Raw genomic sequence first — 22,692 nt, 5'->3', positions numbered from 1 at the left:
GACATCACTCTTGCCTAGATCAAAGCCTCCGGGTTCATGACATGGGCGACCCCCACCATCCCCTAGGGAAACCTCCACTGGGAGAGGGGAGCAGCTTTGCCCCCCACCACACAGACATGGGCTGCTCAGAGCTCCCCAAGTTTCCAGGTTAGAAACTCAGAGCCTGCCCTCTGGGATGCGGGCACAAACTTGCCTGGGGCAGGAAGAAAGCAGGGTTCTTCCCGGGGCCTCAGGACACTTGTGGGTTCCGAGGACTCTGCTCTGCCCTGCTCTGCCCGAGTTCCTGACTCTCTGGGGGAGAGAGCTGGGCTTCTGCTGGGCCGTGGCTGCCTGGCACCACCTTGCCGGCTGGCCTCTGAAAGGATGCCTCCCTGCCAGACAAAGGCACCCCGTGCCCCACACCAGCCCGCTGCCTGGGACAGCGGCAGAGACAGTCACAGGGTGTGCACCACAGGGAAGGCCAGATGCTCCTGACCGACATTTTCCAAGGAGTTAGATTTTAGTAGTTTGAAAAATATTATTCCTTCAAGGTGGACGTGAAAGTGAGGGGAAAAATATCTAAACCACTGGGCATGTGGTCACTCAGTATTGAAGGGAATGGACAAACACACCAGAGTCCCTTAACACGTTTGATGCTTCTCAAATGATGGATAATGAGGGTTGTGCCATTCTTTCCCATGTGCTGTCTTTTAGTTTTTAAGAAATGTCGTGTTATCCCCCGTATTTTTCCACTGAGATAAATTACTAATACATATAATCAGCCAAGTGAACAGCTCTGTGGCATTTGGGACATTCACCGCCACTTTCAGCTCATTCCAAAACATTTTCATTACTCACCCCCCAATGAAATCCATTAAGCAGTTTCTCCCTTGTCCTTCCTGTTCCCAGCCCCTGGCAACCCACCTGCACTCTGCCTGGGGGGTACCTAGGGCAGGTATTTCACATCTGTGACTCATACAGCATGTGACCTTCCGTGACTGGCTTTTCTCACTTAACATGATGTTTCCAGGGCTCATCCGCGTTGAGCCTTGATCGGCATGTGTTGCTACTTGATGGTCTTAGGGCTGATTAGTGACCCCATGGTATGTAAAGGCCACAGTTTGTCTATCCATTCACTTGTTGCTGGACATTGGAGAGATTCCCACCTCTGGGCTGCTGTGAGCGTGTGAGCATGAGACGAGTTCAAAGACTTACCTTCCATTGGTCTGAACGCGTAGCCAGGAGTGCATTGCCGAATCCTATGGTAATGAGGACTTGCCAAACTGCTCTCCCTTCCCCTATCTTCTTATCAAGAAACTTAGAGATTCATCTTCCTTTCTTGAAAATAACGTACATATTACGTGGCTTACATTCCCAGGCCAGGTCTCTTCTTTGATGCTTTTGATCCTGGGCTTTAATAAGAGATATCAAATCTAGTGTCCTCAAGATTCATGGTTGCTTAGATGCTTGAGGTTAAAAAAAATGTTTGGAGTGCATTCAAGCTCCTCCTGGGTGTAACGGAGCAGGAAGCAGCAGCATTTGTGGAGCCTGGGTGGGTGCTGGGCGTCGCATGAGCCCTTCCTACCTCCTGTCATTGAACCCCGATTTCGGCTCAACAAGAGGTACTGCTGCTATCCCGCTTTTACAGATGAGGAAACGGGGTTTCCTCAGGGTGAGGGCTGTCCCCGGCTCCTACTCAGGAACTCACCTGCAGAAAAGCTCGGGAAGCTGCTCTGGTGTCAGAAGCTTACAGTCTGTTTCCGCAGGTGGATTACAACACAGTTCAACTGCGAACGCTGTGGTGGCATCCCACGGGCCCAGGGGACCCAGAAGGAAAGCTCTAAGCCCACCTTTGGGCAATTTGTTTCCCAGCCTTTGGGCTCCCTGGCAAAGTCCCAGCCTCTCCCTGCCCCACCTTTTGGGACCACCCCCCACCACAGCATGGCCAGGGCACAGTGTCCGGCACAGAGTGGGTTAGTAAACACGCACTGTCTAGGCATAAAGCCTCCAGCCCTGTCTGGCTGTTACTGGACCCCAACCCCTGGGGCCTGTCTTAACTCAGCGTCTTTCTCAAACAGACGTGGATCAGCAAAGAAGGAAGGAACAGAAGGGTTGGGAGGGGACAGGAGGTCTTTCATGCGGCCTAGAGAGGAGGGTCTAGAGTGGTACTCCATCCTAAAGAAGAAAGTAACCGGGCTCCTCCTTCCGTGTCCCCATTTCGTCTCCAGGTCTTACTGTCGCGTCACTCAGCCAACAGGCACCTGGCACAGGAGCTGCCTGGGAAGGTGGAGACTCTGCCCAAACGCGAATTCCCACTGTTCTTTCCTGGGTTAGAGCTCTGTGGTGCCTATCACTCACCCGGGATCAGTCATCTTCTGCTCTTCTTGGCGAAGGGAGAATGGCAGAAACCCTCGGGAGGCCTGGTGCCTTGTTTAGACGTGGAAACTGCCCTGACATGACTCTGGCTGCATTTTTTAACGCACTTAAACACCTCTGTGAGTGCCGACGCTGTGCTAGAGGCTTGGGGAACTCTCAAAACAAAAAGCAGGCACAGACTCACCCCCAGGGACCTACCACCCAGGAGCCTGCAAGCCCCTAGCTGCACCTCCCACCCTTGTCCCTTAGAGCCGTGAGAAACTGCTTCTTCCTGGGATCTCTGCTCCTGGTGCCGCCATCTCTTTGCCCACCCACCAGGCTCGAGACCATGCCATCTTGGAATTCCTGGCGCCTGTCCCATCCCTGCTGAGCTGGGTCCCCAGGTGTCTAGCCACTTTACTGGATCCACACACTGCCACCTGGGCTGAGGCCCAACTGTGAGGGCTTCCTGTTCTGCCCAGGCCCGAGTCCTGCTCCCCTTGCCCTGCCGTAGCCCTCCCCTGCTCTCCCACCCCGTGGCCTGGCCCTGCAGAGCCTCCAGAGGTGTGTGTAGGCACACAAGCCCGGGTGCCAGTGGAGGTCACACAGCCCACACACCCTTAGCTCCAGTTATTTCCCATCCCCAAGCCATAGCCAGTCAGTTGGTTAGTCAGTCAACAAGCAGGTACAAGCTTCCAGCCAGTCCCAAACTAGACCCCGGGGATCACTAGAGAGCACAGCTGTCCCTGGCTATGTGGAGCAGGAAAGCAAACGCCAACAGCATGTCGCCAGGAAACAATAGCCTCCTGTGTCCTCAGGGAGGGCAGGAGGTGGAGGAGGGGGAGATTTTCAATTAGGATGGTCTCTGTGGAACCAGGGACTCCAGAAAAAGCCCCCAGGCCACCAAGTCTTCCCTCTCCTCACGTGCCTTTGGTGGGAGCTACACAGGTCACAGGTCGAGTTTTGATTGAGCTTTACACTCCTGCTGGCTCTGAGACAATGGGCATAAAAGGTGTCTGCTGGGTACGCATGGGCATGGGCATTGTCACTGCGGTCCCTTCTGGTTGCTCAAGCCCCTCCCTGGGGACCACAGCAGGCTCTCAAGCTCACATGCTGCCAGGGGCCTGATGGGCATTCATCCCAGGCCAGGCGCTGTTTTAACTAGGTTAGCTAAGCCGTCCGCTTCCCACAACCATCCCAGGATGGAGGGGCAATTCTTATCTTCCGTTTAGAGTCGAGGAAACTAAGGCACGGAGAGGAGGGGGACCTTTACATGTGCCCCTAGCTAGGGAGGGGTGGGGCCAGGCTTCAGCCAGGCTCCAGTCAAAATGGGGGACGTCGGTGGGGACGAGCCCAGGGAGGGCGCTGGGCCAGCTGTGGGGCCGTGGATCGCCGACCTCGGGGCCTGTGTGCAATCTCTGCTCCACCAGCTGATCCAGGTCGGCCCTTCTGAGGGAAAAACAACGTGCGGTTTCAAAACCTGTGCTAAATGTTGACGATGGCGTTAAACAAGTCGGCGACCAGAGTGTGTGTGAGAGAGAGAGGAGAGGGCAGAGGGAGCCCTGTGAATCAAGCAGGACTGGCTGCGGTCACCCGGAGCCTGGTGACGGATTTGGAATCAGGATTATCGCAGATTTGAGAATGTACAGATTGAGCATGGGGGGGATGGGGGGGGATGGGGAGGAGGGAGGAGGAAGAAGACCCGCTCCCTACTCAGGTTTCTTAGCACAGTGATCTGCCTTCTTGTCACCCGTGGACAACCTCTTCTGAAGGTCCTGGGGCCTGGGACATCATCAGCCACCCCCACCCCCACCCTGTCTGGGGACAGTCCTAACACCTTACGAGGTGTGCAGAGAGGAAAGTTCCAGTGGTCCTCCTCCGTGGGCCACAGCCTTCAGGAATCCCTGCCATGTGCCGCTGCCAGAGGAGGAGCTGAGGGGACGTCCCTCAGGGGAGGTGGGAACCCTGCAGATCCGGCCAGAGCCGGGCCACCTGGGCCGCGGACTCTTCCTCAGAGCCAGCTGTGCTTTCTTGAGCAGCCTGGAACCCGCTTTCTTCCCCAGCCTCGCTGCCTGTAAACACCCTGTGGGTTCTCACTCAAGCCTCACCCCCCTTAAAGCCTTCACTGACTCCTCGGGGGGATCAACAGCTTCCATAACCTTGACTTCCGTTTCCCTGGGGCCACTTAACGAGTCCATTTCCCAACAAAGCAGCAGCTTCCTGGAGTTGACCGACTCTGTATGAGGTCAGAAATCCTCCCAGACTCTCACCAGGCCGCGCTATCTGGAAAGGCTTAGGAGAGGGAAGCCGTGTGCGCACAGGAGGTGCTTGACCAGCGTACGCGGAGTTGGACTCTCTGCTGCCCTACGTGACCTCTTGGGCAGCTGTTGGCCTCTGCGGCGTCCATGGTGTCAGCAACCCTGGCCCAGCAAAGGGAGAAAGGAGGCAGCAAAGAGAGCTCCCCTTCGGGGGACAAAGCGGGCAGGGCCTGTGGCAGTAATCACAGTGGGGTCACGAGACGCAGAGGAGGACACACACACTTCTGCTCGGTTGGCCTGGCAGCCGGAAATCACCCTATGAAATGCCACCATTCAAGAACGCTGGTGCCGTAGTCAGCTGGTTCGCTGCTTGGACTAAAAGACCCGACCAGAACCCGTTCACTGCCACCTCGCCCTGTCTCACACGTGAGCTTTGGGGGACACCTCCCATCCAAACCCTAACACTGGGAATTCCAGGAGCACGGCAGCCCAGGCTTTCCAACCACAGGGGGCAGTCTCACTTCCAAGTGATGTCATCTTAATACCCAATATGGCACCCCACAACTAGACCAAGGTCCACTAAGGCCAGTGGTCTTTGTCCACAGAGTGTGCCCACCCTGGAACGCCCCAGCATATCTGGCGTCTGAACATGCTGCCTCGCTGAAAGAATTCTCCAAACCCAGAATACTGAAATTCCAATTGGCAGGTTTTCTTTCCCCCGAATATCTTCTTTTATCTGATGACAATGTCGTGTGTGAACCTAGAGACCAGTGTGGCATTGTGGAAGCAGCACTAGGTGGACAGGGAGGAGATCAGCCTTGTCATCTTTTATTAGCTGTGTGTGGGACCTCAGACAAGTCATTTCATTTCAGTGGGCCTCAGAGTACTTCCATCTATAAAAATGTTCTTTCATTAATTTGGCAGAAATTTCCCAAGGACAAAATATGTCCCAGAAGTTGGGGGAGTGGTCATAGAAATAGATACCATCCATTGTGCCGAAACAAAGATGATTAAACAATCAACAATTACCCTAATGCTGGTTGGACATGGTTACAGTAAGGTACAGTGCAGGTCAAAGAGCAGGGCCCTGACCTTTAACAAGGTCAAAGGTTTCCCAAGGTCTCTGCTGAGACTTTGAGGGTGAATACAGGCCAGGGGACTCGGTGGTGGTGATGGGGAAACAGTTGTGGGTTCCACATAGAGAAGCTCGTGGGAAACCCCAAAGCAAGAGGAGAATCACAGATGTCAGAGTGTGACGGCCCTTGACCAACGTTCCTGTCCCCTCTGTGTTGCTCTCCAGGACCTGGAGCAGTGAAGAGAGCGTCACACTGGGAAATGGGAAGGCTGCAGCCATCTGCTGTGGCCACCAGCCGGCTTTTCAATGCTGAGCAGTTTTTTGCTCTGTACAAGAAATCCCTCCCCTTTCACATTTCAGAGGCTGGGAAGAAGAAACCTTTGCAGGAGCGAAACAGTCAGATGAGTGTTAACGTTGGTAGACTTTTCCTAATCGTAAATAAAACCAAGGCCCGTTTGGGTGTCAGTTCACAGACTGGAGAAGTGATCTCATCAGCGGTTTTATCTCCTGCCCGCCCCGCCCCCATTCCCAAGGGATCTGGAGATAAATAGCAGTTTCTTTCTGATTGGTTTGGTGATATTTCATTTCAGGTCATAATCAGATTTTGTCTAAGGGAGAAAGTGTGCTATTAATAAAAGGGTTTTTTGTGGCAGTATCTGTGATTACTCTACCCAACTGGGTAGGGCAGACCGCCAGAAGGCCTAGGGGTGGGGGCTTCATCCTGCATAATCCTCAGTGCTGGCACCGAGTCCTTTTAGTTGTGAGTGAGCTCAGGGAAGAGCACGTGGAGGCTGAAACATGGATTCCAGTAGGTCCCCTCTGCGCACCTCTTCTGACCTTCCTGGGGTCCACTGCAACACACCCACTCGAGGCTTTCGGAGCCCTGGTTAGATCCCACCAAACTAGCTTGCATGGCCCCCTTCCCACTCTTTCTCAGATGATGCCTTCGCTGCCATCCCAGTCTCAGACCCTGTGCACTCACCCAGTACCCCCGCCCCCACAGCATGCCATTCCTCCATGTGATAACACGCAGCCCCACCGCAGCCACCTCCTGCATCCCTCTCCCAAAAAACCCTAAGCCAACATCCATCTCTCGCCTTCCTAAGAATGCGTGCATCTGGCACTTGCTTAGCATTTAATGGCTATCATTTTTTTAAATTAAATTTTTCAGAGAATTTTCAGATTACAGAGAACTGGCATGAGTATCATATTTAACCTACACAGTGACACTGGATGAGTGAACTTGGGACTGGCACCCTAGGCCAGAGGCCTGCCTCCAGGGGTCTCCATGAACCAGATTGGGCCCCCTGCCCCAAGCAAAAAACAACATGGTGAAAAGCAGGGAAAACTTTAATCAGGATGGCCACGTTGAGAAGGCAGAGTGAGACCCAGCATCTCAGCCTAACTTCAGGGTGCTGACAGAGCTTTAGGTCCAAGTAGGGGAAGGACCGGCAGTGGGGCTGAGCGGTCTGTATGACTGGGTTGCCTTGGTCAAGTGTGGTCTGGCTGATCACTCTCCAGTTCTGGTTCTGCAATGCTGGGTTTCTGTTCTCACCACTAAAAGGCTCAGGGGTCACTCTAGTTAAACTGGGCTAACTGGGCTGCACGAAATAACCACACAAGAGACACAGATACCTTTTTCTTTGGGGTCGCTGTGCCGGCTCCTCTGACCTTAAGGGTCCACAGAAAGAGAGTGAGAGCACGCGCTGACCCCTTTTATTGAGGAGAAGCTATTCAAATGAGGCAAGGGGTCAGGTCAGGGGGCTGAGTCTGTCTTCATGATGTCCACTGTCAGCAGGTTGACTGACACCTGAGTAGGCCACACTCAAGGGCACAGTAAGAGGAGGGGACACACACAAGGCACTTCCATGGAAGATTCTATCCTAAACAGGGCAAGGGGTGATATTACAAAGGAACAGGTGAGCATAGCTTCACCATGGGGCTGTAGCGAGACACACCCATTTCTGTGACTGAGCGCCTCAGCACCCAGCTGGGGAGTGTAACTCAGTCACCCGTAAGGTTGGCCTCCCACACTGCAACATAGCGCCGGAGAAGTCCCTATCCCTTGAGGGGACAATTGCCACTTGTTGCTCAGGATGTTTATCCATGGGCCTGGATCCTGGAAGGGGCAATTCCGCTCTGGGAGGTGATTGTTCCCGCTCTTCCTGGGAGGTGAGGGACAATGAGGGAAGCCTTTTAAGCACCACCCCAGGCTCTGAAACCAGACGCTGCAAACCTGGCCTTCATCTTCAACGGGGGTAGTTTGGGTAAATTTAGGGCAAATAAACCACATATTACTCATTTTTTAAGTGAACATTCCTTAAATGATGATCATGCCTGGGTGCAGAGCTTAGCAGGGACCTGACTGGGAGCTTCAGGAGACAGAGACAAAATGAAGGCAGAGGGTCCCCTGCTCCGTCCCGCTTTCACTCACGCAGAGGGCACCTGCAGGTCTAGATAGAGTCGCCCTCAGCAATGACAGCCTCTCCAAGTCCCTGCTCCAAAGTCAATGTCACTGATGTCTTCGCAGCCCAAGGAGGAGGAGCCTGAGCTTCTGAGGTTCCACCACTTCGCTGCCACCTGGCCCAGCAGGCAGGACTTAGAGTGTTCTGAGTCTCAGGAAGAAACTCACTCGGGGGGGAACCAGGTCATGCATTTCCTTTTACACCCCCCCCAGTACCATGTCAGTCACCTCGAAGATACTTAACTCATGCTTCTCGAAATGAAATTCACATATAACTGAGAAAATCATTCAAATGGCACCTCTCCTTGATGCAGATCATTGTTATTTGTAGACATCAAGCCTCTTCGAGTATAAAGTATGTCAGCAGCACCGTTTTTACTAGTGACTCAGTCAACAGCCTGAGGAGGACCCTGCATGTTCTATAACAAAGCTTCCCTGACCCCAGGGACCTGGGCCCCACTGCCTCCGGCGCTGAATGGAATGCGCTAGTCGGAACTTGCTCAGCTGGTGGACATGCTCCACCGGCCCTAGAAAATCTGGAGTCATTGTGCACCTGGAGGACCCAAGTCACCCAGCACGGAGCCAGTAGGCGGGCCTCTGCTTTTCTATACCCCGGGAAGGGATGAGAGCGGCATCCCTCCATCCACTCTGGCTTGAAGGCAGGAAGACCTCCCAGGGCTGGAGGAAATCTCTCAGGAATTTCAGGCAGAAACTTTGATACCAGGTGGAATTAAGGAGTGGCTTTTGTTATGGCCCCTTCTTCAACCTAGAGTACACCAACTGTGACTCTGAGTCACAGCCCAGCGTACAATCACATGCATTGCCTGCTTTGGTCCCAGGACCCTGTGTTCACTTCCAGGTGCTTGTTCTTTAGGAAGTATGAGCCGGCGATCGGACATTTGGAACAGTACCAAAGGACTGAGAGAAAAGTCATTTCCCAGCACTGTCCCCAATTGCCTTCCAAAGAGACAACACATGCTATCATTTTCTTGTTTATTCTTTTAGATTTTATCCCATTTTGGAGATGAAGAAAATGAGGCCCCAAGCAGCTGAGTGACTTTCCCCAGGACACACACTGAGTAAGTCAGACCTGCTTCTCTTACTGCACACACAAGAGCTAAACAAAAAACAAACAAACAAAAAATAAAAACAACAAAAAATAAAACCTGGAAAAGTGAAAGCCAGGTCAGGAGGCCTGGGGCCCACAGGCTGTCCAGCCCTGAGGGGAAATGCAAGGGCATCTGCCCCCTTCACTGGCTGCTCCCAGCCAAACCCACCCAGGACCCTTTCCTGCTTTCTAACTAGCAGGGCCACAGGCCAACTTTCAGGTTCTTCTGCTCTATCAAAGAGTCTCCGCCAACATCCATTCCTTCAGGACCTGGACACCCTGATGGCTGGTCTGATAAACAGCGTGATCTGGGCTGCCAGAGGGAGATAAAGTGTGTAGGCTGGTGCCCGGCCCTGAGGCCATAGCACAGAGACCCCGAGACAGGGGCTGAGTTCCCTAATCTCTCCCACCACCTTACCGTCTCCTAGGAGCCTCAGGAGCATTCTAGAAAGCCTTGATGTCCCCAGGCACAGACAGAACAGAGGCAGGGTAGAGGGTAAGGAAGAAGGAGAGGAGGCCAGGGGATGTGTGTGGTATTGATGGGGCCTCCCCTGCGATCCTCCGCCTCAACGACTCCTCTCATCCACACTCCCAAATCGTGCGTTTGCAATAGAGTAGTCTCCCCTCACCTGAGGGGGTACATCCTAAGACCGCCAGCGGTCTTCCCCTATAAATACACGCCTAGGGTAAAGTTGAATTTATAAGTTAGGCACAGTAAGTGATTAATAACAACAGCTAATAATAAAAATAGAATCATTATAACAATACACCTTACAACAATTTAAAAGAATTTATTTTTAAAATATAGTATAGGGCCAGAAATATAGCTCAGAGATACAGAGTACTCGCCTAGTATGTCTAAAGACCTGGGTTCAGTCTCAGTACCATGAAAAAGACCCTATCATTCACTTCCAGTCATTTGAGTTCTATATTCCAGTATTAGAACTGCCAGCATTGCCACTCTTGCAATGAGGGACTATTATTAAGTGAAGTAAGTGTTATTTGAACACAAACACTGAGATAGCCTGACATTTAATCTAATAACCCAGATGGCTGCTAAGTGCCCACTAGGCAGGTAGCATATACAGTATGGATACGCTGCACAAAGGGATGATTCATGTCCCAGACTGAACAGAAAGGACCAGTATAAGATGTCATCACACTACTCAGAATGGTACACAATTTAAAACTTGTAAAGTGTTTATTTCTGGAATATTCCATTTAATATTTTTAGCAGTGGGTAACTAGGACTGCAGAAAGTGAGATCTTGGGTAAGGGGGAACTACTGTACTTTCAGTTTCCTTTGGGAAGGGCATCTCTGAGATGGAGGGGAAGATATTTGGTTACAGGGAGGGGCGGAGCCAGAGAGGTTTAGAAGCAACAGTATGTTTACAGTGCAGCTGCACTTAAGGGCCTGCCTGGCACTGAACGGTGTTCAATGAATACTTTAGCTCTCTCATATATGTCCTCTGCATTCATCAGCTATTAATTATCAAGACTCTAAGAGGAAGGAGCCTCCAGGCAGCGTTTGGAATGCAGATTTACACCCCTGCAGAAAGGAAGTGGAGGCTGGTCCTCAGGCCGTGTGAATCCCCTGCACAGTCACCCTCTGGGGTGGAGGCTGCAACCTGAAGCCTGGTGACTTGGAAATATACCACACTGTCCATTCCACCAGGATGAGTTGTTATTGAAATGAGACCATTTCTGCTCACTCACTGTGTGATTTGGCCTTTACATTTTAAGCTTAATAGTGCGATAAGGTAGTGTTTGGCTTTTAATTGCCCTGGACTTTTGTTAACATTAAACGAAAGGAGGAAATGGAAAGGAAAGTAGAATTCTGTCCTGCTTTTGAGTTGCATAATTGTACATTTTTGCCGCCCCATTAGTTTTCAAGTACTCCAGCCTATAAACTTCTCTCGCATCACCACAGAGGAAAAGGAGTCAGCCGTTCTGTTACTGCTGCAAAGTTTGCAGAACTCTAAATTCCCTTCTCTGGTATTAAGGAGAATTGTGCAACTTTTAATTGAAGGTCTATTTTTTAATTACCACCTGTGTGGGAGGCCAGGAATGACACAAGTGTTTGGTTGTCCTCTTGCTGTTTCAAAAAACACTCCTTCCCTCCAAGAGGATGTGACGTTTGGAGACAAGCATCAGTGTTTGGAGCGGGCCAGGAACAGAACTCTCCCTTTATTTGTAGAGCAGAAAAGGCACTACCCCACCCCAACCGCTGCTAACTCACAGATGACCTCAGAGGCTCCTGGTTCCAAAAATAAAACCTCACCTAGTCACTTTCCACACCCATAAAAACCAGCTCCAAAATCTTTTTTCCGAATGAGAGCTGGGCCTTTCACCGTCACCATGACTACAGGTTTTATGAGCACTAACACCCGGATGTGGTCAGATGGGAGATAGACAGAGGGTGAGTTGTAGCAGAGTGTACACCGGAATCCTCCACATTGGAAATATAGCTCCTGATGACTGTGATTCATAAAAGACCAGGGAACTGGAGGGGAGGGAGAGGAGGGCCCAGGAGTACAGCAGCAGGAAGAGCTCAGTGTTCTAATTTTAGCTTTAATTCAGCTTTTTAATACAGTCCTCTGAAATACTACTACCTTCCGTTTAGATTGCAGTTCCTCTTCTCAGTGTTCTTTCACGTGTCTTGGCTGTTCTTGGCAACCATATTGAGAGATATCCAGGATGGGTAATGACCTCATTTCTCAGACAAGGAAAGGGCACAGAAAGCTTAATTTTGTCCAAGGTCAAAGGCATGGAGGACAACTGAACTGAACTAGAACTAGGTCCTGTGACTCCTAGCTTCAGAGTCTCTCCACCCTGCTCCCTGCAGCATTTGGTATCCAGCCCAGGGATTTCTACCTGTGTACGAGATCCTCTGGCAGACATCGCTCACCTTGATCGTTTGTCTCATTAACCAGAGACCAGGGTCAGTCAATCACGCTGCAAGTTTCAGCTGCTAGCAAAACCTTGCCTTTTGTCCTGATATGTTTCAAGCTGCTGCCTGGCCCTCCTCTTCCCAGAGGCTAATACAGTCCCTACTCCTGGGGGATTTTATGGGGGGCTGCTCCCAGGGTGAAATGCCTCCCGGGACCAGATGGGTGAACAGGAGTGGGCAGAGTGGGCAGGGTGCAGGGATCCGAGAGAACACAGGCCCTTTTAAATCTCCAGCAGACTATGGCTATGTGGGAAGATAGTGAGGCCAAATATTAGGACTAGCTGAAGATGGAGCCTTTTACATGAAATCAGAGGAGGCAGAAAAATCACAAAAAAAAATGCAAGTGTCTGTGTGTTGCGTAGAGTTGTGACTGCTGGTGAGCGCCATGTCGGAGGACCTTCATGCCTCTGGGGCTCCGTCCCCCACGGCCAGACATGATGAAGTGTTATAACTCCCTTCAGGGTGTTTGGTCCCTTTAAGTGTGAGCTCCTTGAGGTCACTTTAGACGTCTCCATCAGGGGTGTGTCCTTATGGTGTGGTGCAGGCGGCAGCTCTCAGATGCTGGCGGATGAATGATTGGGTGAACAGCCCATCATCCTAAAAAGGAAAGCTCAGAGACTCAAGTCCTGGGCCGCCCGTGGTTTAGCAGCATCTTTGGACCAAGATAGGACAGGATCAAACCTCATTCTGCCCTTCAGTAGCTCCAGGGCCTTGGGCAAATATCTTAATCTCGGCCTCAGTTTCCTCATCCATAGGACGGGGATACCCAGGGCTACTTTGAGTTGCTGGGTGAGGCCTTGTCTGAAACCCCTCCGTCACACACATTGGTGAGAACTCAGCCGACGGTGGCCTTTGAGTCCGCAGATCATCCTGCTCCTGTGCAAGGCGGGGACACCTTTGCCAACCCCCCTGTTGGGAGGCTGTGGCCTTTGGAAGCAGCTGAGTCAAAAGAGGCTGGTCAGAGGGAAACAAGCGAGCCTTCGGCTGAAATGCGGGGGAAAGCTGATAGCGGTGGGCACTGCAGGCTCCCTAAGAAATCAGATCCCTCAGGTCAGGAGGGCCGAGAGGGGGAGCAGCAGCCGGGATGAATGGAACCAGTCAGCGAGGGAGCCCGGAGAGCCCAGGGTGTCTGCCCGATCCCCCGGGAGTCGGTCGCTCACCCTCTAAACCAGTTCAAGCAGAAACTGATCAGACTCAGAGAGGATGAAATAATTTGTTAATCAAAGGATGTTTCCACCTTCCACACGATCGGAACCATCCAAGAGCAAACATGGTGCTTCAGTGTGTCCAAGGCAATCGTGCGGCGCCCGCTGTGTGAGGCATCTCACACCACACGCCTCTCACACACTGTCCCACTTATCCCACCAGAAATGCGGTCATCCCTTCACCCATCCACCCCGTGAGGGCTGCGGCCCACATCGGGCCAAGCACTGCTCCAGAGCCCAAGGGCAAAGAGAGGCAGCCCAGGGACGGAGCCAGATCTAAACAGAAGCTGAACTCCAGGGTGCTGGGGTGGCCCAGGCCCCGCATTGGGATCGTGGCAGAGGCAAAATTCTTGGCTACAACAAGTTTTCTGATTTATGAGAAGAAAAATTAGGAAATGTCCTGAATGGTCTCGGGGGCGGGTATGAGGATGCTGTTGACTTTTGGCAAGTTGGGGAGGTGCTGGGACCCAGGCAGCGCGGCCAGATGTCCAGGCCGCCGGAGACACGGACCACCCCCAAGAGGGAGCTGGAAAGGACTAAGGATTCTCAGACCCTCTGGACACAGCGTGATGAAGGAAGGAGACAGGAAAGGGAACAAAGCAATCGGCTATCCCAGGCCTTCTATTTTTCCATAATAGAAAATCCAAGAAAGTCCAATGAAAACCTTTTTAAACTCTTTTTGTTGATCTTAAATCATTCTCTAATTATTCCTCCGGTATCACCTTTGAGAAGAGAGAGTATCTTTACTCTCCCTGTATGTCCTAGCATGGCTTAATTAATACTTGATTGATTGAAAGATGGACTCATTTGAACCCAAAGTGAAATGGAGCTTTTTAATTTTCTTTTCTGCTGATTCCGAAATAGAGCATATAGTAATTAGGAAAGGATCCCTTGTTATCAGAAAGTCCCAGCCACAATGGGCTTTTTGTAACTGAGCAAAGGAAGGCAGGTGATTATTTAGGAGCTGATAAAACAGACACACCCACTCCCTACTGCTGTTAGTGATAATGGGATTTTCTTGGTCATTATTTCCCCCTCAAATGAGTTTTGTGGCTGGAGGATCTAACTGGACAGTACTAAATGGATGGGTGATTGTCATCAAAGTCCAGCAGAGCTATGGCTGACGGCCACTTTCTGGGCCCTTCACTGCTTCTCCCAGTCCCCCCCGCGCCCTGGACTGGCGTGCCCTGGAGCACTGGCTTGTCTTCAGAGCGGGGTTGGCTTCGTCCATGCTGCGGGCCCATGCCAGACTCAGGGCCCAACAGGCAGACAGGCTCCCTGATGTGGTGGAGCTCACGTCCCTGTGGAGGGAGACAGGCTTTAACCGTGCGCACCATCACCAGGGCCATCAGGAGTGACAGGAATTCTGGGGTGGGAAGACAGGACGGTGTGGTGGACGTTGCCTGGGTAGGAAAGTCTCTTGTTGAGGTGGCACTGGGGTAAATCTGAATGGAAATGCATTTGAGCTGAGGCCTGAGTGTTGTGAAGTACTCACACCAAGATCTGAGAACACATGGACCAGACAAGGGACAAACAAGGTCCTGAGCGGTGGACTGTCCCCAAAGTAGGTGTGGCCAGGGCACAGTAAGTGGGAAAGGAGTGCAATACAAGGTCAAGGAAGGAAGCAGATGAAGGAGGCAGGGGACAGATGATGGGGGTGGGGGCCAGGTGATGGGGGCAGGGGACAGATGAAGGAGGCAGGGGACAGATAAGGGGGATGGGGGACAGATGATGGGGGCAGAGGACAGATGATGAGGGCAGGGGACAGATGATGGGGGCCGGGGCAGGTGAGGGGATGGGGGCCAGGTGATGGGGCCAGGGGCAGGTGATGAGGGTCTTGTGGACATGAAGAGTTTAGATTTCACACGTTGAGTGTTGGAGAACCATGGGGCATAAACAGAGGTGAGACCAACATGACGTGGTTCATGCGGGGAGAGCAGACTGGAGCAAGGGAAGAGAGGGCAAGAGGGGGCGGGAGCTGCTGCCATCGTCCATGGGATGAACAGAGACACAGGTTTGCAGGTGTTTTGGAGGAAGCAGCTGATGGGGGAGGTGGGGGAGGCAGAGGAGAGGGCAAGGGGGCCGCCGTCTGCTTGGTCCGAGTGGAAGATTCGTTAGTTTGTCAAGTACTTATGAGCTCCTGTCATGGGACAGGCACAAAGCTAGACCTTCAGGTCACACTGAGGAGCCAGAAGCTCTTCGGGGCTGAAGTGAGGGTGAAAAGCCAGTCAAGGAGCACCAGAGGATGCGGAGACAGAGATGAGCTTTGTATTTTTCTCAAGTCTTGCAACTTTTCAAAGGAAATAAATAATTATAATACAATGAGACCCAGATTCCAGGGGGTGATTGCCTCTTTGGAAACTCAGAAGAGCAAGAAATCAGTTCCTGAAGTGGGGACAGGGCCTGAGAGTCACAGAAGACCTCCCACAGGAGACTTGAACGACACAGGTTCCCCTGGTGGACGCACCACACCCAAAGCTCACGGCATGTGGCCGTGGGGGAGAGCAGGGAGTTTGGGGGGAACTTAGGAACGGGTGGGGGGAGATGAGGGACAGATCCCAAGAGACCTGTCCCCCCGGCTGAGGAGTTGGGATTAGCACGTAAGTGATGGAGAGCCAAAGGGGGGTTAAGCAGGGGTGTGGGGTCCCATTTAGATTGATGAGTTGAAGGAAGGAAAAGGAGAGAGTGTGGGGCTTGGTCAGTGTGTAACCGTGGGTTTGAAGAGGAGGCCGCTTCTCATCTCAGGACCCTGTGGGAGGAGGGTGGGGAGCTGAGACATGCCAGCGAATACCTAGAGAAACATCTGCTGATACCTGAGCAGAAGGAAGGAAGGAGAGCAACGGGCGGCGTGGTGAGGAGGCAAGAAAGGAGAGACCCACGGAGGACCGTCAGACCCCTTGTCATCTGTCCTCCTCTCCCACCGCCCTTTCTCAGTTCCCCCCAAACGCCCTGCTCTCCCCACTGCCGCACTCATCTGCCTGAGCAAGGCCTGCACATATTTCAATTCTAAAGTGGCTACTTTGAAAAAATAAAATAAAGAGTGAAATAACTTTTTAAAGAGTGTCCTAACTAAGGAAATCTAGACAAAGAAGGGGGAATTCCCTTGTAAAGGAGACAGACATCATCAAAATGAGACTCCAGAACCATCCTAAATTTGACAAAGGCAAACAAAGTCATTATTAGTCAAGGGGTGTCTATTTGGCCTGTTTGCTTGGGGTCCGATCATCAGGATTCACATTCACTGCCACACAGGCTCTGAGGCCCTCCACCTACTGATGCGCTCAGTCTCCCAGCACCCTGCACTGTCAAGCCCATTCTCCAAAGGAGAAAACGGCTCTGCCCAGGCACTAGTCTTTAAGGACTTTGATGATAGGAGAAACTGAGAGGCAGAAGACACTGAATCTAGCCTGGTTGCTATAGGTTGCTAGCGAGGTGAGCTCCAGCAAAAGGCCCCAGAGTCTCACCAATAAAGCAAGGGAATTTGGTCAGGTGGAGCTTCTCAAGATTCTTCTCAACCCAGAATTGCCATATAATGAAGCATTGTTTTATTATTTTTAATAACTGTGGTGCCTTAATCATTCGTATATTGATGATCTATTTGTACTTGTGTTCAAAATTGCAGCCATATTATAAATTCGATTCTGAGGGAACATACTATCTATTTTCCTTTAACAATCGATGTATGGTAACACATAATATCTGCATACTCTAGGAGAAGAAAGAGTCTCCAACTTTTATTAGGACTAGTTATTTGAAGAAATTAATTCAATTGGGAGAAATATAGATACCTATTTTCTAATGCCTTGAGCCAGGTATAAATAATAAACGTAATGTTCTACAACCAGATTATCGCCGTGATCTGATTTTTGTGCAGCACAGTACTTACATCTGTGAGAGGGCATCTGAGCATGCCAGGTTAGCAAGGTGAGAACCGTCAAGAAAATATATATCCTGAACCACAGAGTTAATAACTACCGGCTGCAGTTCCACCCTGTGCCCTCACAGCCGGAGAGCCTTGGTTTCTGAAGTGAGTGATATTATTGTAACCACTGGGATTTTGCAAGGTAGGGTGGTTTGGGAGCCAGGGCAAGGTTTGAACAGGCAAGGTGGAGAGGTCTGGGGCTGAATAAGATGTTATAAACCCCCAGGAGAGACGGCAGGGTCAGAAGAATGTTTGATGAGATTCTTATTTTGGAAAAAAAAAGATTTAAAAAAAAAGTTAATATGTCCCCAAATTCAGAGAGATCATCACAGGAAACTAGGGCTAGAACACAGGCCAAGGGTGCTGCCACATGTCCCTCTGCCTGGGGGTTCTACACCAGGAGAACCCCTGAGCCAGACCATGGTCCCCTGCTGCCACTGTCACCCTCACCCACCCGCCATTTCCCACAGCAATCGGAATCATCTCCCACTCCTGCCTCTTCAGTCCGTTCAGCCTGTTCTCTGGCATCTCCCTGAGAGTATTCTTTGCAAAACGCCCATCGTTCACACCCCTCCTTGCTTACAACCCTGCAGCCCTCACAGCGCAGCCAGAGTTCAGCACCAACTCCCGCCCCCACCCCCTGCGGCTGTGACGCCACTCTGTCCTTTTCAGGAGAAGCAGTGGGTCCGATTGATCATCTCATCAAAAATCCAATAGATGTATCATTTCCCTACGCCTCCAGACTTTCGGAGGACTTTCTAGTGTATTAACAATTGAACTCATTGGCGGAAATTTAGAGTGGCCTCACCTCTCAGGTACCTCAGGGTTGAAGGAAAGCACATCCAGCACATCACTTGGGAACGCTTGGAAATAGGGGTATCCCAGGTTCCCTGGCTTTTCAGACACCCTGCCCGGGGAGCTTGCTGCTGGGTAATTTGGATCTTGGCTCAGCCATGCCACGCAGGGCCTCCCTGGCCTCCCTGGCGGGACTCTCTTGCCTGGTGCGCCTTGCGGAGCCTCCTGGGTTTCCCGCTTGTGGCACTCACCATGATTACGCTTGGGCACCTGTCCACAGTTGGCCTCTGTGTTGGCTTCCCACCCTAGACTGGAGTACTGGCAGGACAGGGTCTGGTCTGCGTGCTCCTGGAGGGTCGAGGCGCAGCTCGGTTGCCAACGCAGAGCAGGCGCTTAGACAGCCCTGTGACGAAGGAGCCCACGTCCCAGGGGCCTTCCCCCAGCCCCTGCACAGCTGGTCCCCGGGATTCATGGGACCTGCTTCTCCTTGCTGGACCGGGAGGGGCTCCAGATCTGAGTGCACAGCGCCAGATACATGTGGGTGTCCAGCAGCCCTGGCCCAGATGCTCCGACTACACGGAGCAAGAAATAACCCCATAGGAGGGCCCACGGCAGGCCACGGCGCAGCTCTGCATGGAGACACACCATTCCCTCATCAACACGAGGCTCCTGTGCTCCCACATGAGGGTCATCTGCTCAGCCTGCTTGATGGTACTTCTCAAACCTGACCAGGAGTCTGTCATACACACACATTCCTGGGCCCACCTAGATCTACAGCATCAGGTCCTCCAGGAGTGGGGCCCAGGAATCTCTGTCATTAGCTAAACTCTGTGAGCCACCGTTCCTGGCCTGCACTCCATCCTGCCGTCACCCGGGATCCCTGGGCACAGGAGACACAGCAAGCCCAGTGTCAACTGCAACCCAAGGCAGAAAGCACAGTGGAAGCCATTGAGGAGAGACGGGGGAGGCCTTTCCTTGCACCCGCCCAGGTCGGCACTGCAGCAGGGACACCTCTCAGGGTTCTGGCTGAGACCTGAATCTCCTGCTCCCCACTCCTCCCTCTACAAGAGGGCTGAGGATCTACAGAACTTGCAGGTCACTCTGGAGCTGGCCTTGGGATTTAACTGGGTGCCATCATGGTCCTTATCGTTAACACTTCTAGAAAGCATTTACTACTGGACAGACACTATTCTAGAATTTGACATATACTATTTTATCCCATAAATAGGAACAATGAGAGGCCAGTGCTAAATAGAATGCTCACCCTCTTCTCAGAGAGTTCTAGAAGGAACACCAGCCCCCGTGCCAGCCCTGCACACCCCCCTGCAGCAGCTGTTGGCTCTCGGAGATTGGTTCAGGCCTCCCTGTACCCACCTCTGTGTGCTTCCAGGGGCTGCGAAGCCTGGGAGGGAGGCGGGGCCTGCAGGCAGCCAGTCTCCTCGGGCCTCACCTGGGGGCTCAAGGACCCTCAGGTGTTCCCCAGGTGACCCTTCTCCATCTGCCAGAAGCGCAGCCACAGACCTGAAGACTCCGTAGCAGGGAGGCCCCTCACGAAGCCCTTTCCATCTGAACGAGGTGGGAACTGTGGTTCTTCAGCAGCGAGGATGGGGCTTGGAGGTGAGGGGTGGGGAGGAAAAGCTCAAGGCTAGAATCAGTCCACTGTTATTGGAGATAACCCACTAATTTATGGATTACGTTTGTATTGTATTTTACAGTTTACAAAATACATGGAATATATCGAGCCTTTTTCATCCTCTGACTTCATTACAAAGGAAGCTTATTAGCTGGGGTCGTGCGGGTTGACCTGGGGCTCAAACCCAGGCCTTCTGTCTCTGACATGGTTCCTCTTGGACACAGGCAGATGAGAGCTTGTGGAAGAAAAAAAATAAATGACTGATTCCCCCTGGCTAAAGGCTGCAAGGGTTCTGGATATAGAGATAAGTGATATTTCTTTCCCAGGGACTTGAAGGTGATGCTTCCCCTCTTCTCTCTTTACACCCACAACCAGAGTCAGACAGTGGAGGTTGATTAGCACCCATCGCTGGGCTGACGAGAATAGATGAATTGCATTTCAAACAGTGTCAGAGTTGAAAGCCAACAAAGCCAGGGTCTCCCAGAACACAGTCAGGGCCCAGGCCCGGCTGCTTCTGCAAAACATCCCACAGAAGCGCTGACTTTTAATTCCTACCACCGAGGAGCTATTTGATTGTTTCCTGGAAATGCTAATAATGCAAAGCTCATAAATACTAATGAAACACTATAGATTAGCGGAGCTCAGCAAGTAACCTAGGGGGCCTAGAAGAGAATTCTTAGATTAAAAAATATAAAGAATACCTTTTAATCGAATTTTCCCCAGACTGGGTTCCCAAATGTTAATGAATACTCTCTTTGGCTGTGGAGAGCAGACTCAAATAAGTACCTTTAAGAATGCAGAAGTGAGTTATTGACTTAGCTTTATCTTGAAAAGAACTCTGTTTATTCTAAGGCTGCTTTAGGTGCCATGGGATGGAGGAGTTTAAGACAGGTGGGAGGGGTAGGAGAGCCGAGCACATGGAGATAGACACGTAATTCAAATGCATGCATCTGTTTCAGCCAGCTAAGCAGCCTAGGTTGGAATTTGCTTATTATGTTTTTCTTTCATGACATGAGCCTTCAATAATAGTAACTCCCCTGGATTATACAAGGCCCCCTGATATCAAAACTATACCTTCGTCATTTGTTGCCAAACCCACACCTGGCACGGAACATGGCACATATTAGATGTCCAGTTAATGCGGGTGGATTGATGAAGAGCTCTCTCAAACATTTCCCAGAGCTCTTACATCTTGTTAACTTCTTCTAAAGGGCAGCCCAGATCACAGGGTTCTGCTATCATAAAACTCCCAAATAAACATCAGCCCCATCTCTATCTGGCCACAGTTTGCCCTTCTAGTGTGTCTCCCCATCCTCTCTCCCACCCGGAGCCCCAGGCCCATCAAAAGATGTCCTGCACTCCTGCTCACAGTCTGGAAATTTCTCTGTCTGGAATGTCTGAACATTCTTTTTACCCATATTTCTCTGTCAAAATCCCACTCATCTTTCAAGCTCCTCCTTAAGTGACTGACTCCACCTTCAGGAAAACTGCCATAATATTCCCAAAGGCCTCGGCACCCTTCCTCTCTCTCTGGAAGACCCCAAAGTGGGCCCCAGATGCCCTTCAATCATGTGGGGTGGTGGCGTCACTACCATGCTGCCGCAAAGTCACAGCGGCACCGTGCAAGGAGCACTCGGTCCCAGGAGGGCCGTGTGCAGGATCCAGTAAGAGAAAAGCACCCGAGGAGTCTTCCCCAGCAGAGCAGGAAAGTCCAGCCCCCAGGGGAGCCCACACCTAGGCCACACAGAGTGAGGCAACGGCAAAAGGAAAAGGAAGATCCAACCAGAGGCGAGGGGTGGACAGAAGGGTGAGGGCTGCAGGTCTGCGGGTTGCTTTTCCCCACAAACCGCCTGGCAGTGTGACCATGTGTGAGCAGACCCAAGTCCTGGGATGTCACCAGACCCTGGGGACTTGGGCAGAGCCTCCAGCCAGGGGACGTGGCTTCTCAGGGCGCTTTCCTTTGTGGTGCGATGGGTTTGGGCAGCCAGCTGCTTTCCATAAACCTGCACTCGGGCAGGACTTGGTTCTTATGCTGTTTCTTTATGCATTTGGGAAGTGTCTAACAATGGGAAATAAATCTCTTTGCAGTCTTTTCTACAATAGGCTGGGATAAATGTTTAAGTCAGTCTGGGGAATAGCCAGAACTGTAAGATTCTGCAAATCCTGGGCTTCTTGCCAGAAATGGGTTAATTCCATACAAAGGAACTGGAGGTCCCAGAGCAACACCTGTGAACAGCTCAATCCTTGGGGATCTGGAACAAAACTCCCCAGAATGAGCAAGGCCAGCTCTGCCACTCACTGCATGACTTGTGCTTCTACCTCTTCAGCTGGGGATGGGAGACAACGGCACCTTCTTCACAGGGGTACAGTGACGGTTAGATGAGTTCATAGGTGCACAGTGCCTAGAGCAGAGCCTGGCACATAATAGTGCTTAATAAAAATTAGCTGAAATTATCACTATTCTAGCATTTCTTCAGTCTCTATGGTCCAAGGGCCCAATAGTAGGTGCCAATTTATATAGTTGGGAAAATTGTGTAAATAGTGGCATCTGGGGTGGGGTCACTTGCCAGCAGACCAGGACTGAGGTTGAGGGAGCCTAGATGGGCGCATGGGTACTAGGTATATGGGACATTTATAGATTATACTATGCAAGGAATTAGACCTTTAGGACAACCATGGGATGCCACATGTAACACCACACCCCGCAGGGCCATGCCTTTGTGCTCCAGTGCAAGGTAATGGGTGAGCCTGAGTTACCCGCTGGTGCTTCCGTCCAGGGCACAGCACCATCCTGCTGGGTGCTTCAAAGATAAAGTGCATGTGGAGTGATCAGAAAAGTATCAAGTAAACCCTAACATGAAGTAACAGCTCATCATTGCCGGCTCCTCCACTTGCCCACCATCCTTGGGTCTGGGTGTTCACCGCCCCTCTGTGTGGCCTCCAGCATG

The 22,692-nt window shown here is 51.6% G+C and overlaps 1 protein-coding gene across 2 annotated transcripts in view; it reads left to right on the top strand.

Annotated features, from left to right (window-relative positions):
* Kiaa0040 (KIAA0040 ortholog) overlaps positions 1–22,692 on the top strand; it is a 33,146-nt gene that overhangs the window by 5,800 nt on the left and 4,654 nt on the right. The window contains exon 2 of one of the 2 annotated variants that reach the window (XM_013356216.3): positions 9,137–9,210. The exons of the other annotated variant lie outside the window; for it this stretch is intronic. The gene's annotated coding sequence lies outside the window, so the exon portion shown is untranslated. The remainder of the gene's footprint in view (positions 1–9,136; positions 9,211–22,692) is intronic. 2 annotated transcript variants of the gene reach the window in all.

This window comes from Ictidomys tridecemlineatus, chromosome 10 (assembly GCF_052094955.1).
Source record: "Ictidomys tridecemlineatus isolate mIctTri1 chromosome 10, mIctTri1.hap1, whole genome shotgun sequence".
NCBI lineage: Eukaryota > Metazoa > Chordata > Mammalia > Rodentia > Sciuridae > Ictidomys > Ictidomys tridecemlineatus.
Note: the sequence above shows the minus strand (reverse complement) of the source record. Positions and strands in the feature narration are given on the sequence as shown.